Genomic DNA, 14,555 nt, shown 5'->3' with positions numbered 1-14,555 from the left:
GTAGTTCACCACACAGCCATCGTCACTCATTCTGAGGCTCCGGCCTGCAGTCACTGGGCTTCTGGACCAGCTTCACTCATCTCAGTGCTGAATTGGCTCTGTGTCTGTGGACTGACTTTCGGGGACTCTGCGTTCATGATCTCTGTGTTATTTGTTTACTTTTTTATTGTTTGTTCAATTTGTTCTTTTTTTGTCGCACATTGGGTTTTTGACAGATTTTGTTGTGTGGGGTTTGTTTTGCAGCTCCCTGCAAGAAGATAAATCTCAAAGTTGTACAGAATGCATGCAGTACTTCGATAATAAATGTACTTTGAACTTAGAATTTTGAATGACCTGCCTCAACAAATACTGCCAAATACCAGTTATGCACATCACAATGCCCTTATTTGATTGGTTGTTGCTTGAATCAATTCCTGCCTCAGTATGGATTTGGACCAGCTTCAATTCACCTATCACTGCAATAGGTCTATGGCAAACAGTATCTCACTGGCTCTCCACTCTGCTCTAGGTTACATCAGGCTGTTGTTCATTGGTTACAGGTCAGTGTTTAACACCATCATCCCATTAGATAGATAGATAGATAGATAGATAGATAGATAGATAGATAGATAGATAGATAGATAGATAGATAGATAGATAGATACTTTATTCATCCCCATGGGGAAATTCAACATTTTTTCCAATGTCCCATACACTTGTTGTAGCAAAACTAATTACATACAATACTTAACTCAGTAAAAAAATATGATATGCATCTAAATCACTATCTCAAAAAGCATTAATAATAGCTTTTAAAAAGTTCTTAAGTCCTGGCGGTAGAATTGTAAAGCCTAATGGCATTGGGGAGTATTGACCTCTTCATCCTGTCTGAGGAGCATTGCATCGATAGTAACCTGTCGCTGAAACTGCTTCTCTGTCTCTGGATGGTGCTATGTAGAGGATGTTCAGAGTTATCCATAATTGACCGTAGCCTACTCAGCGCCCTTCGCTCAGCTACCGATGTTAAACTCTCCAGTACTTTGCCCACGACAGAGCCCGCCTTCCTTACCAGCTTATTAAGATGTGAGGCGTCCCTCTTCTTAATGCTTCCTCCCCAACACGCCACCACAAAGAAGAGGGCGCTCTCCACAACTGACCTATAGAACATCTTCAGCATCTCACTACAGACATTGAATGACGCCAACCTTCTTAGGAAGTACAGTCGACTCTGTGCCTTCCTGCACAAGGCATCTGTGTTGGCAGTCCAGTCTAGCTCCTCGTCTAACTGTACTAACTATCATCTACATCCAACACGAGGAAATCTGCAGATGCTGGAAATTCAAGCAACGCACACAAAATGCTGGTGGAACGCAGCAGGTCAGGCAGCATCTATAGGGAGAAGACCTGTATAGGATCCTTGACTGGGAGATCTCAATCAGTGCACACCAAAAACATCACATCCTCCTCACTGACAGTCAGTATAGATGCGCTTCAGGGCTGCATGCTCAGCACCCTGCTCTGCTCTCTCGATAACTATGACTTCATTGATCAGCATCACCCCAACGCCATCTACAAGGTCACTAACGATACTACTGTTGTCAGCAGAAACATGAATGGGGACAAGGCAGCAAGATAAGTCAGCTGGTTGAATGGTGTTGTTAAAACAACTTTGCATTCAATGTCAAGAAAACTAAGTATATGATAATAGATTTTAAGAAGGGAAATATAAAGGAACATGCATCAGTCCTCATTGAAAGGTCTGTGGTAGAAAAGATGAACAGCTTCAAGTTCCTGGGTGCCAATGGCTTGGAAAACCTAACCAGTGTCCCTATTTTCATAGGAGATTTAAGGAAATTGACATGTCATCAAAGACTCTGACAATCTCCTACAGTCGATTGCATCCTGATTGGCTGGCATGGAAATGCTGATGCATAGGAATATAAGAAGCAACAGAGAGTAGTGGACACAGCCAGTTCCATCAACAGTACAGCCCCCTTAATCATCGAAGACATCAATTAGAGGCATTAGGCATTCTCATCATCTGGATCTTCCCTTCTTCTTGATGTTGCTGTTAGGCAGGAGGTCTAGGAGCTGAAGAACCATATTTCAAGGTTCAACCAAACTTGAAATCTTCCCCACTGACACCATGTGCGTGAATCAACCTGAAAAACCCTCACCCCACCCTAGAGTGCATCTCTTCCCCCCCCGCCTCTCAACTTGCATCAGTATCATTATGCTATCATTAAAGAAGAAATAGCAAGACATCTAGATAGAAGAGGTTCCACCAGATAGACACAACACAGATTGATGAAGGATATACTCTGTTTGACAAGCTTAATGGAGTTCTTTGAGGATATAATCAGTGTAGTGGATAGGAGGAAACAGGTAGATGTTACAAACGTGGATTTCCAGATGGCGTTTGATAAGGTGCCACATAAAAGACACCCTTAAGATAAGGATGCATAAAGTTGACTTTTGTCTTGAATTGAATTGACTTGACTTTATTACTTACATCCTTCAATACGTGAGTAAAAATCTTCATGTTACGTCACCATTCAAATGTGCAATGTACCATTATAGTAATTTATAATAAATATTCTCTACAACAGGTAGTCAATGTAACATAGAAATACAGTTGCATCAGCATGAATTAATGAGTCTGATGGCCTGGTGGAAGAAGCTGTCCCGGAGCCTGTTGGTCCTGGCTTTCATGCTGCGGTACAGCTTCTCGGATGGTAGCAGACAGAACAGTTTGTGGTTGGGGTGACTCGAGTCCCCAATGACCCTTCAGGGCCTTTACACACCCCTGTCTTTGTAAGTGTGCTGAATTGTGGGGAGTTCACATCTACAGATGCGCTGGGCTGTCCGCACCACTCTCTGCAGAGTCCTGCGATTGAGGGAAGTACAGTTCCCATACCAGGCAGTGATACAGCCAGTCAGGATGCTCTCAATTGTGCCTCTATAGAAAGTCCTTAGGATTTGGAGACTCATGTCAAACCTCTTCATCCATCTGAGGTGAAAGAGGCGCTGTTGTGCCTTTCTCACCACACAGCCAGAATGTACAGACCACGTGAGATCCTCGGTGATGTGTATGCCAAAGAACATAAAGCTCTCAATCCCAGATCCATTTATGTCTTTAGGGGTTAGGGATTAATGTAGTAACTAGATAGAGGATTGGTGGATTGGTTAACTAATAGGAAGCAGAGAGTTGGGATAAATGAGTTTGGGTCTTGTTGGTGGTCAGTGGTGAGCGGAGTGCAGCAGGGGCTGATGTTGGTTCAGCAACCATTTGTGATGTACAGTACATTAACGATTTGGATGAAGGGACTGAATGTAGTGCAATGTTGGTAAACGTAAGGTTGTCCACTTTGCACAGAGGAATGGAAGATCAGATTATTATTTAACATGCTATTGTGCAGAGGGACTTGGGAATGCTTGTGTACGAATTGCAAAAGATTAGTTTGCAAGTGCAAAAGGTTATCAAGGATGCAAACAGAATGTTGGCCTTCATTGTTAGAGGGATTGAATTTAAGAGCAGGAAGGCCATGCTGCAACTGTACAGGAAACTGGTGAGGCCACTCCTGGAGTACTGTGTGCAGTTCTGGTCTCTTTATTCACTGGCTTCAGAGGCAGTGCAGAGGAGGTTCACCAGCTTGTGAAATTTATTAACTTAGCAGCAGCAGTTCAATGCAATACATGATCATGTAGAAAGGAAAAAAAATCAGTTACAGAAAGTATATATATATATGTATACTGAATAGATTAAAAACAGAGAAAATACATTAAAAATGTGAGGTATTGTTCCAGAGTTCAATGTCAATTTAGGAATAGTAACTATTACAGGATCAATGAAAGATCAACTAGAGTGCAGAAGACAACAAACTCTGCAACTGCAAATATAAATAAATAGCAATGAATAACGAGAACATGAGATAACAATATCAAGAGTCCTTAAAGTGAGATCGTCGGTTGTGGGAACATCTCAATGGATGGGCAAGTGAGTATAGTGATCTCCTTTTGTTCAAGAGCCTGATGGTTGTGGTGCAGTAACTGTTCTTGAACTTGGTGATGTGGGTCCTGTGAATCTTGTACCTGATGGAAGCAGGGTTATAGGGAAAAGGCAGGAAGGTGGAACCGAGTCTACTGGCAGATCTTATTGAACGGCGGAGCAGGCTCGACAGGCAAGATGGCTTACTCCTGCTATTTCTTATGTTCTTATTTTTGTCATCTATGTTTTATATAATTTATATTAATTCAAGTGTATGTTAATTTATGTTTGTCATCTGTGTAATGTACTGGAATGTAGCTAAAGAAGAGGGTGATTTTCATGGCATTTATGCTTTGCATATGTACTGTAAGTTTATGACAATAAACTTGAATTTAAAACTTGGTTGAACTTGAACCTTGAGTGTAAAAGACAAAGCTGAAATATTTGAGATAAACTGCTGGCAGAACTGCCAAGTAGATGGCTGATTTTGGCTTCTTCCTGAAGTCCTAACTTCAGTTGCAGACACTAGTGTTCAGCCATTTCAATTCAACGAATAGGTGAATGCACTTGATACAGCAAAGGCTTTGTACCCCAGTGACATCCTATTTGTGTTGTTAAAGATCTGCTCCAGAGAGATTGTTCTAGTCTGGTTGCAACTCTTTGTACTTGCAAATGAAAAGCTGCTTAGGAATGTTCTGAGAACCCTGGTAAGATCAGATCAAGGTGGCTAAAGAGGAATACAGGAGAGAGCTGGAGAGCAAGCCTGGGTAGAGTAGCACATGAGCAGTGTGGAGAGGCATGAAGGATGTCACTGGCTTCAATCAGTATAGGTATAGAGCCTTGGAATGCAGCCAAGAATGGGTGAATGACTTAAACCAATTCATCAATAGGTTTGACAATTGCCCTCCTGTCCACACCCCCATCAGCACACCAATCCAGGTGCCAAGACCCCCAATGCTCCCTCAGCACTAACGTCTCCCCTCCTTCTTCCTCTCCCCTGCCAATTCAACACATTGATGAACAACATAGGCTACCACTGTCTACATCCCTTCCTCACCTCCGCATACCATCCGCTATCGTCCCAATCTTCAACTCCCGCAGTTCCCACCTCCCACCAACTCCCCAGTCACCATGGACTCACCGTCACTACAGAGTAGGTGAGAAGGGCTCTGGGGAAACTCTGACATGGCAAAGCATTGGGAGGGAAGGTGTGAACCCCAGGATCCTGAAGGAGTGTGCTGAGCAGCTGTGTGGAGATCTCCAGTGCATTTTCAATCTGTCTCAGCCTGGAAGGGGTCTAAACTGTGTGGAAAACATCAAGTCAGGTCCCAGAACCCAAGAGAGCTAATTGAAAGTCTTGAATAACTACTGACCTGTGGCTCTGACCTCACACATCATGAAGACCCTAGAGAGGCTAGTCCTGGCTCACCTTTGACCCCTGGTCAGATCAAACCTCGATTCCCTGCAGTTTGCCTACCAGGAACATATTGGAGTCAACGATGTTGTCACCTACCTGTTGAACAGAGCCTACTCCCATTTGGATAAGCAGGCAGCACTGTGAGGACCATGTTTTTTGATTTCTCATGTGCCTTCAATACCATACAGCCCTCATTGCTGGGGAAAAGCTTCAATCAATGCAGGTAGGCACTTCCATTGTATCCTGAATAATGGACACCCTGACTGGCAGACCACAGTTTGTGTGGTTTCAGAACTGTGTGTCAGACATGGCTATAAGTAGCACTGGGGCCCCACAGGGGACGTTCCTGGCTCCCTTCTTGTTTACCCTGTATACCTCAAACTTTAGATACAACACTGAGTCATGTCATCTGCAGAAATCCTCTGATGACTCAGCAATAGTTGGCTGTATAAAGGAAGGACGGGAGAATGCATACAGGGCCCTGGTGGAGGACTTTTTCAAATGATGTAAGCTGAATAACCTGCAGCACAGCATCAGAAAGACTAAGTTAATGGTGATGGACTTCAGGAAGACTAAGCCTGCTTTGATCCCTGTTACTATTGATGGTGAGGACGTGGATATGGTGAGGTCCTATAAGTACCTGGGGGTGCACCTGGATGACAGACTTGAGTAGAGCACCAACACAGAGGCTGAGTACAAGAAGGGCCAGAGTTGCCTCTATTTCCTGAGGAGACTGAGGTCCTTTGGAGTGTGCAGGCCTCTCCTTCACATGTCCTGCCATCCTGCTGTTGCCAGTACACTCTTCTATGTGGTGGGGTGCTGGGGCAATGGCATCAACATGGGTGATGCCAACAGGCTCAATAAACTGATTAGAATGCTGGCTCTGTTTTCGGAGTCAAATTGGACACACTGGAGGCTGTGGTAGAACAAAGGACCCTACGGAAAATCCTGGCAATATTTCCCATCCTCTGCGTGCCACCTTGACTGAACAGGGGTACATTTTTAGTAATAGACTACAGTGCTGCTCCAAAAAGCGCAGTATGAGGTTATTCATGCCCTTGGTCATTAGGCACTAAAATGAGTCAACCTGTAGCTGGGGAAGTGATGATCCCCTCTTGTTAGGCTGTTTCAGGTGACTTACTTTTTGTTCATCTTACTGCTCTTCTAATATTCATATATTTGTGTATCTGTGCACTTGTATTGCTACTGTGACACTGTCATTTCCTTTGGGATCATAAAGTATCTATCTTCCTCTCTAGAGTGCAACTTTAACAACACTTTGCCATCAGGCAGGAAAAGGAAGCAGACTTGATTGGCCCTCATGCCACCAATCTTCATGTTTGTTTCCTCCAACACTGGTGCACCATGGCTGCAGTGTAATCCACTGACTTTCTACAAGATGTACGACTGCAACTTGCCAATGCAACACAAACAAAATGCTGTGGGTACTCAGGTCAGGCAGCATACGGTATATCAGAATCAGGTTTATTATCACTGCCATGTGTCGAGAAATTTGTTAACTTACCAGCAGCAGTTCAAAGCAATTCATAATCTGGCAGAGAGGAAAAATAAATAAATAAACAAACCAGTTACAGTATATGTATATCGAATAGATTAAAAATCATGCAAAAAACTGAAATAATATATATTTAAAAAGTGAGGTAGTGTTCAATGCCCAGTTAGGAATCAGATGGCAGAGGGGAAGAAGCTGTTCCTGAATCGCTGAGTGTGTGCCTTCAGGCTTCTGTATCTCCTACCTGATGGTAACAGTGAGAAAAGGGCATGCCCTGGGTGCTGGAGGTCCTTAATAATGGACGCTGCCTTTCTGAAACACTGCTTCTTGAAGATATCCTGGATACTTTGTAGGTTAGTACCCAAGATGGAGCCAACTAAATTTACAACCCTCTGCAGCTTCTTTCAGTCCTGTGCAGTAGCCTCTCCATGCCAGACAGTGATGTCAGAATGATCTCCACGTACATCCTCTGTAGAAGTTTTTGAGTGCCTTTGTTGACAGACCAAATGTCTTCAAATTCCTAATGAAATACTGTTGCTGTCTTGCCTTCTTTATAACTGCATCAATATGTTGGGATCAGGTTAGATCCTCAGAGATCTTAACACCCAGGAACTTGAAACTGCTCACTCTCTCCACTGCTGATCTTTCTATGAGGAATGGTATGTGTTCCTTTGTCTTACCCTTCCTGAAGTCCACCATCAGCTCTTTTGTCTTATAGAGAAGTGAGCAGTTGACATTTTCGGATGAAATCCTTCGCTTAGGGCCCCTTTCATCAGGAAGCATCTTGACCCAAAATGTCAACTTGTTCATCTACCTCCATAGATGCTGCAAGACCTGCCAAGTTCCTTCAGCATTCTGTGTGTGTTGCTCATGATTTCCAGCATCCGCCATCTCTTTTGTGTCTCAGCAACTTGCCAATGTTTCCTAGACAATGTTATTAACGTGTTACCTTTACTATCTCACAGGACATGAACTTTTGTGCTTGGGAGTGCATTGCCTTCAAGCTTCTTTGATTGGTCATAATCTGGCAAATCATTTGCTGATAACAGTGTGGCAGTGTCATGAACTGTGGTAGTTCAAAGGCATCTTACCTTTATCTTCTTATGGTAAATAAGGATGATAAATATGATAAATAATTGCCGATCTCCCATCTAGGCTTTCATGCTGCAAATGAATAGAATAAAGATGGAAGTCCTTTGCGTGTGGTAAAGTGATCTCAAGTAGATGGGGACAATCTCGTGAACACAAGACATACTTCAGATGTTGTAAATGCAGAGCAACACACTCAAAATTCAGGAGGAACTCAGCAGGTCAGGCAGAATCAAAGGATAAGAATAAATACTCAATGTTTTGGGCCAAGGCTCTTCATCGGGGCTGGGAAGCAACGAGGAAGAAGTCAGAATAGGAAGGTGTTGGGGGGGGGGGAAGGGAAGAAGAAAAGCTGGCAGGTGATAGGTGAGGGAGAAGGTGGGTGGGACTGAAAGGGAATGATTATCTCATCTGCTCTTGGTCAATGTTTTGTGGGTGTTTTGACCTGCTTTGAGCAGTTACTTGTGTTACGTAACCCCGTAACCAGGTAACTTACCAGCAAAGACAGATGGACCAGCTGAGTCGGATGCTACTATTTTCAAACGTTTTATTCAAAAAGGGCATAAACGTATGGTTAATACAAAACATTCGGATCATATACATCGTCAAAACGCAATCTAAAACACCGGTGTAATAATAATCAATCAGAAATAAGCTCTATAGTTGTCTAGGGGATAATACTGAGTCCAATTGAAATATAAAGAGTCACTCAGAAGTTTGCAGGCTTTTCCCTTTTGGGAACCGCTGGGGTTTTCACGTTGTAGAGAGAAAGAGATGAATTAGAAAAGATGAACACTTGCCCGTTGTCTTTGCAGAGCAAATCCTTGGAATCAGGGGAGCAGACTTCCCCGTTGTTAGTTAAAAGCAGTCTTTCGTTGGTTCTAGCCACAGATTCAAAAATTCGGAATCTAACGCACGTGGCTTCCTTCAAAATGGCTTTCCGCTCCCACGGGAATCGGTATCGTGCTTCCTTGGTGTCTCCTGGGTGCGTCTGAGGGTTCCCCCCCCCCCTCAGACCCTCCTTTATACTTCTTCACGAGATCGCAGGTGTCAATCAGGCTGCAGGTAATGTGATCTCTCTCTCAACCAGCCCACTTTGCCCGAGGGCTTTTCACCTGGTCTCCATGAGACAATAGTCAATGTCACCTTTATTCTGCTTCTTGGGAGAACGTGGTCTCTCTCTCTCTCCCATTTTCCTGTGTCTATTCAGCACGTCTCTTCCTCTTTAGGGTCAGCTGACTAGGGTTCTTGAGATTCTCACAAAGGAGGGGGCCGACGGCATAACACTTGGGATTTAAAATTCCAGATAAAATGAGGAAAAGAGTATGATGGAGCCTCAGTTTATTGTCATATGATGAAACCTTCAATTTTCAGTCCTTGAGACTAGCAGAAAGTTTGCTGAAATTTTGATAAGAAAAATGATATTGAGTTCATAATGACAAATATTTGGCTGCAGCTATGTTTAGTTTGTTATAGTGCATTGTTTAAATAAGAAGAAAAGTCTAAAAGTTAAAGAACGAGCTTTGTACTATTCCATGTCCAAAAGGTGAGGTTTTGTGCCGACAGTCAAAAGTCAAAAATAACTGAAAAGGACAAGTCTAAAAAGAGAGAAGCAGCTTACCTTCCTGTTCCACACTTCATGACCTCAAGATTGTTAGGGAGTATTCTGGAGTTATGTGAATATAGCAGATATTAATTCAAACAAGAACCAGTCTTCAGCTCCTAATGTGGATTGTAAATTGCATGCAGTAAATTGAAGTTAAAAACACACTCTTGAACTGTCTGTGGAGCACAGGCTGACCCACAAACTAAGAGACATGGTTTACAAAATGGTGGCCATGAAATACTTGCATATGCATCTGCCAAATGTTATGACAATGAGGTTGTGATGATTGGCCTACATCAAACCAAGCAATAATAGACTTAAGTAATTTGCATCATTGTGACTTGAGTTCAAGCTGGCAAACTGGACTAACATTGTCACTTCGCATTTCAAACATGTTCGGCACTCAAGATATATAATTGTCAACCCAAAATACTGAAGTAAATTACATCATTGCAACTATTGAAATTGTATTGAATCACTGCTGTTACCTTCGATCTTAAGGGTATAAAAATGTTATGTACTTTTGTGTTAGTGCGACTCTACCGTGAGAGTCTCCACAAGAATGGCTGCTTGTTGTGATGAATAAAGACTTCTATATCACCAGCTTTACCGTGTCTCCAGTGACTTTGTTCAGAGTCACACCAAATATGTCTTACAGCATTGTGCAGCCATTGACGACTTAATGTCTTCAATAATGATGGAAATCACTCAGCTAATTTATGTACAGCAAGAGCTAAGATCGTAGCAATGCATTAATAATCAGATAATCAATTAAGAGATGAATGCTGTCTGGGAGCAGGGAGAACACCCCTTCACTCTTTGTAAAAAATGTTGGATTCATTTTATTTATTGATACAATGCAGAATGAGCCCCTCTGGCCCTTCAAGCTGCACTGTCCAGCAACACCCGACAACCCCTATTTAACCCTAACCTAACCACGGGACAATTCACAATGACCAACTAACCTACCCAGTATGTCTTTGGACTGTGGGAGAAAACCTGCACATTCCACGGGGAAGACAGACATCTACTCCTTACCAAGGATGCTGGGATTAAACTCTGATGCTCCAGCAGTAATAGTGGCAAGCTAACTGCTTGGTGCGCATTTTCAGCATTTTCTGAATGGACTGAAATGGAACAAAGATGTAATTTTAATCTGCTGAAACTGGTGTCATTGGTTATGAACAATTTCAAATTGTGCTTCTCACGGCCTATTTAATTGGTGCTTATGCTGTTACCCATATTACTTTTACTAGAGTCTTCTCAATGAGGTGTTGGAAGGGCAGGTAGTGAAAGGTATTACCTTGCAGAATTTTAGGAAGAATCTTTGCATCTGCACTCAGGGACCAATGTTCAGTCAAAGACAAGATGGTAATGCCATTGTACAAGAAAGGGTCATGACAATATTCTGGGAGGAAAGGAAAGAGGCAGGGAGAAAATCCAAAGAGTGACAGGGAGAAGGTTTGTCGACACAGTTACAGCTAAGCAAACATAGGGAATTTACACTTTGCAGGAACTTATCATAGTCATAAGCAGAGGACCGCACACCAGATGCTTTGTATGGATCAGAAATTTTAGAATGTATCCGATGTAACAAATTCTGAGCAATTTCGTTCCAAAGTTGTAAATAACTAATGTGTCAGGAAATGCAAGGAGGACTTCGTTAATGAAGGCTTGGGAAGTCGCTAGACTTTTGGAAAGTCCAAATGTGCATAACCAGGTATTCGTATTGGTCAGGGTGTTATAAACCCTGTCTTCCACTCACCCCCCCTGACTGATGCAGATGAGGAGCCATGGGATAAAACAGGGATGCATTCTTGCTCCAACTTTGTTCACACTATATCTTGCTGCAGTTTTGAAAATAATGGACCATAATTTGGACAAAGGTGTGTATATCAGGACTCGCTCAGATGGGAAATTGTTCAACCTGTCAAGACTCAAAGCCTCAACCAAATCAAGAGAGATATGTGTCAGAGAGCTTCTGTATGCAGATGACTCAGCTCTGGTTGCTACTGATGTTAACGTGATTCAAGAAATTGTAGGCCGCTTCTCGTTTGCTGCCACTCTTTTTGGCCTAAGAATCAATGTCTCCAAAAACGAACTTCTGTACCAGCTTCCTCCTCTGTGTAGTCCCAGTGAGACCCAACCACCAGTCATATCGCTCAATGGGGTAGTGCTGAAATGCTCTGACTCTTTCACATACTTAGAGAGCGCTGTGATCAACACCAAGTCATCAGATCTGGAAGTTGAGAGGAGAATTCAATCGGCAACAAAAGTCTTTGGTGCTTTGCACAAGTGACTTTGGTCTCACCACGACATTAAAATGGCAACCAAGGTCAAAGTGTATAACACAGCTGTTTTACCAACTCTGCTTTATTCAATTGAAACGATGACATTGTATCAGAAGCACATCAAGAAATTGTTCAAGACTCAACTTGGGCATTTACGCCAAATATTACACAAGTGGCAAGAGAGGGTACCAGATGTGGAGGTGCTCAAACGTGCTGGGACAGTCAGTGCAGAATCGCTCATCACAGCTTCTCAGCTGCGTTGAACTGGTCATGTCACAGGAATGAGCGATGATCGTTTACCCAAAGCTGTTTTCTACGGTGAGCTACATGAAGGAAAGAGGAAGCACAGTGGTCAGAAGCTGCGCTACAAAGATGTGCTCAAGTGCCATATGAGGAACACTGACATGAAGGTCAACACCTGGGGGAAAGATGCTTTGGACAGAAGAAGCTGACGCTGCATTGTCAAGAAGTCAATCCCAGCTATCGAGGAGAAAAGGCAGAAGAAATATGAAGCAGGTCACGAACACAGACATTCGGTGCTCGACCAGTCAAATCACAAATGCGACCGATGTGGGAGACAGTGTCGATCCATTGCTGGCCTTGTGGCCCATAAACGTGCCTGCAGAGACTAAACTGCCAGCACAGTCAACATCGAGATCGATGGACAGCCGAAGAAGAAGGAGGTGATGAGTTGGAAATGAATGGCAGGTGGTTTCTGTTTGCTGGGTGGAAACTGGGAGGTGTTGCCTTTGCAGGCCTGACAGGAATCCCCCACCCCCCATGGCTGGCTCCTGATGGCCCAGGATGATCCAGAGGGGTCCAGTGGAAATCCTCGAAGAGTGATGGATCCAGTTTTCAGTCTGTATTAAATTTATGTGCGCTATTTTAAATAGACTTTTCCATGTCACATACATGTGTGAACTCTTTTAACTAAGTAATTAATCCATAGATAAAGTAATTACCAAAAATTCCCAAATTTTACTTAATGATTAATAAAACAATGCACATGGACAGTGTATTTCATCAATGGCATATTCAGGATTTCAGCTGCATAGACGCCCTAGACGCTTTGGATGTTATCTGTAAATGGAATCATTCATCACAAGCATAAACATAATGTTAGAAAAATGCTGCCTTACTCCTTTTAGAACACGTATCCTTTAGTATTATAACAACCCAATTTCCCATAGTGGATAACTGAACAATGACTTAAAACTAATAAACACAACAGATTCTGCAGATGCTGGAAATCTTGAGCAACACAAACAAAATTCTGAAGAAATTCAGCCAGTTAAGCAGCATCTATGGAAGGAATAAGAAGTCAACTTTTCCGGCCTGATACCCTTCCTTCTCCATTACGTTGGGAATTATCCCCAGTAACAGAGGAGGTGCTAGGTTTCTGTATTTTAAATATGGAATACAGAATTCCCAGATGGCCTATAACATTTAACAGCTCAGAGCTTCCTACATCCTTTCAGAATATTTCCTACCCAGTTCAGGCCAGAAAAACATCCAAGGAACTAATGGTAGTTTATTTGAGGGATCACTCAACCCTGGAATAACTGTGTACATCAGGATGTTCTTCATTGACTACAAATTGCCATTCAATATTATCATCCCCTCAAAACTAATCAATAAGCTTCAAGACCTAGGTCTCAATACCTCCTTATGCAACTGGATCCTTGATTTTCTCACTGGCAGACCTCAAACAGTTGGGATTGGCAACAACACCTCCTCTGCAATCTCCATCAGCATAGCACACCACAAGGATGTCTGCATAGCCCATTGCTCTACTTGCTTTATAATTATGTCTGTGAGGCTAAGCACAGCTCCAATCGCCTCTTTAAGTTTGCTGATGACACCGCTGTCATTGGCCAAATCAAAGGTAGTGATGAATCAGCATTTTGGAGGGAAGTTAAAAGTATGGCTGAGTGGTGCCACAATAACAACTCTTACTTACTGTTAGCAAGATCAAGGAGATGATTATTGACTATAGGAGGAGGCAACTAGAGGTCCATGAGCCAGTCCTCATTAGGGAATTAAAGCTGTATCTGGTCAGCAAATTTAAGTTCCTCGGTGTTATTATTTCAGTGTACCTGTCCTGGGCTCAGCACTCAAGTGCAATTAAGAAGAAAGCCTGGCAGCATCTTGACTTCCTTAGGAGTTTGTGAATATTCGTCATGATACCCAAAACTTTGACAAACTTCTATAGATGTGTGGTGGAGAGTAGATTGACTAGGTGCATCACAGCCTGGTATGGAAGCATCAATGCCCTTGAATGGAAACTCTTACCAAAAGCAGTGGATATGGGCCAGTCCATCATGGGAAGAGCCTGTCCACCATTGAGCACATCTACAAAGAGCATTGTTGCAGGAAAGCAGAATCCATCGTCATGGACCCCCACCTCCCAGGACATGCTCTCTTCTCATTGCTGCCATCAGGAAGATGCTACTGAAGCCTTAGGACTCACACCACTAAGTTTACGAACAGCTATCACCTCTCAACTATCAGGCTCCTGAACCAGAGGGGATAACTTCACTCACCCTATGTTCCCACAACCTATGAACTCACTTTCAAGGACTCTTCATCTCATGTTCTCAATATTTATTGTTCATTATTATTATTATTTCTGTTTCTTTTTGTATTTGCAGTTTATTGTTTTTTGTGTATTG

This window comes from Hemitrygon akajei, chromosome 12 (genome assembly GCF_048418815.1).
Source record: "Hemitrygon akajei chromosome 12, sHemAka1.3, whole genome shotgun sequence".
NCBI classification, from domain to species: Eukaryota; Metazoa; Chordata; class Chondrichthyes; order Myliobatiformes; family Dasyatidae; genus Hemitrygon; species Hemitrygon akajei.
The sequence above is the reverse complement of the archived record's forward strand: the minus strand, read 5'-3'. Positions refer to the sequence as shown.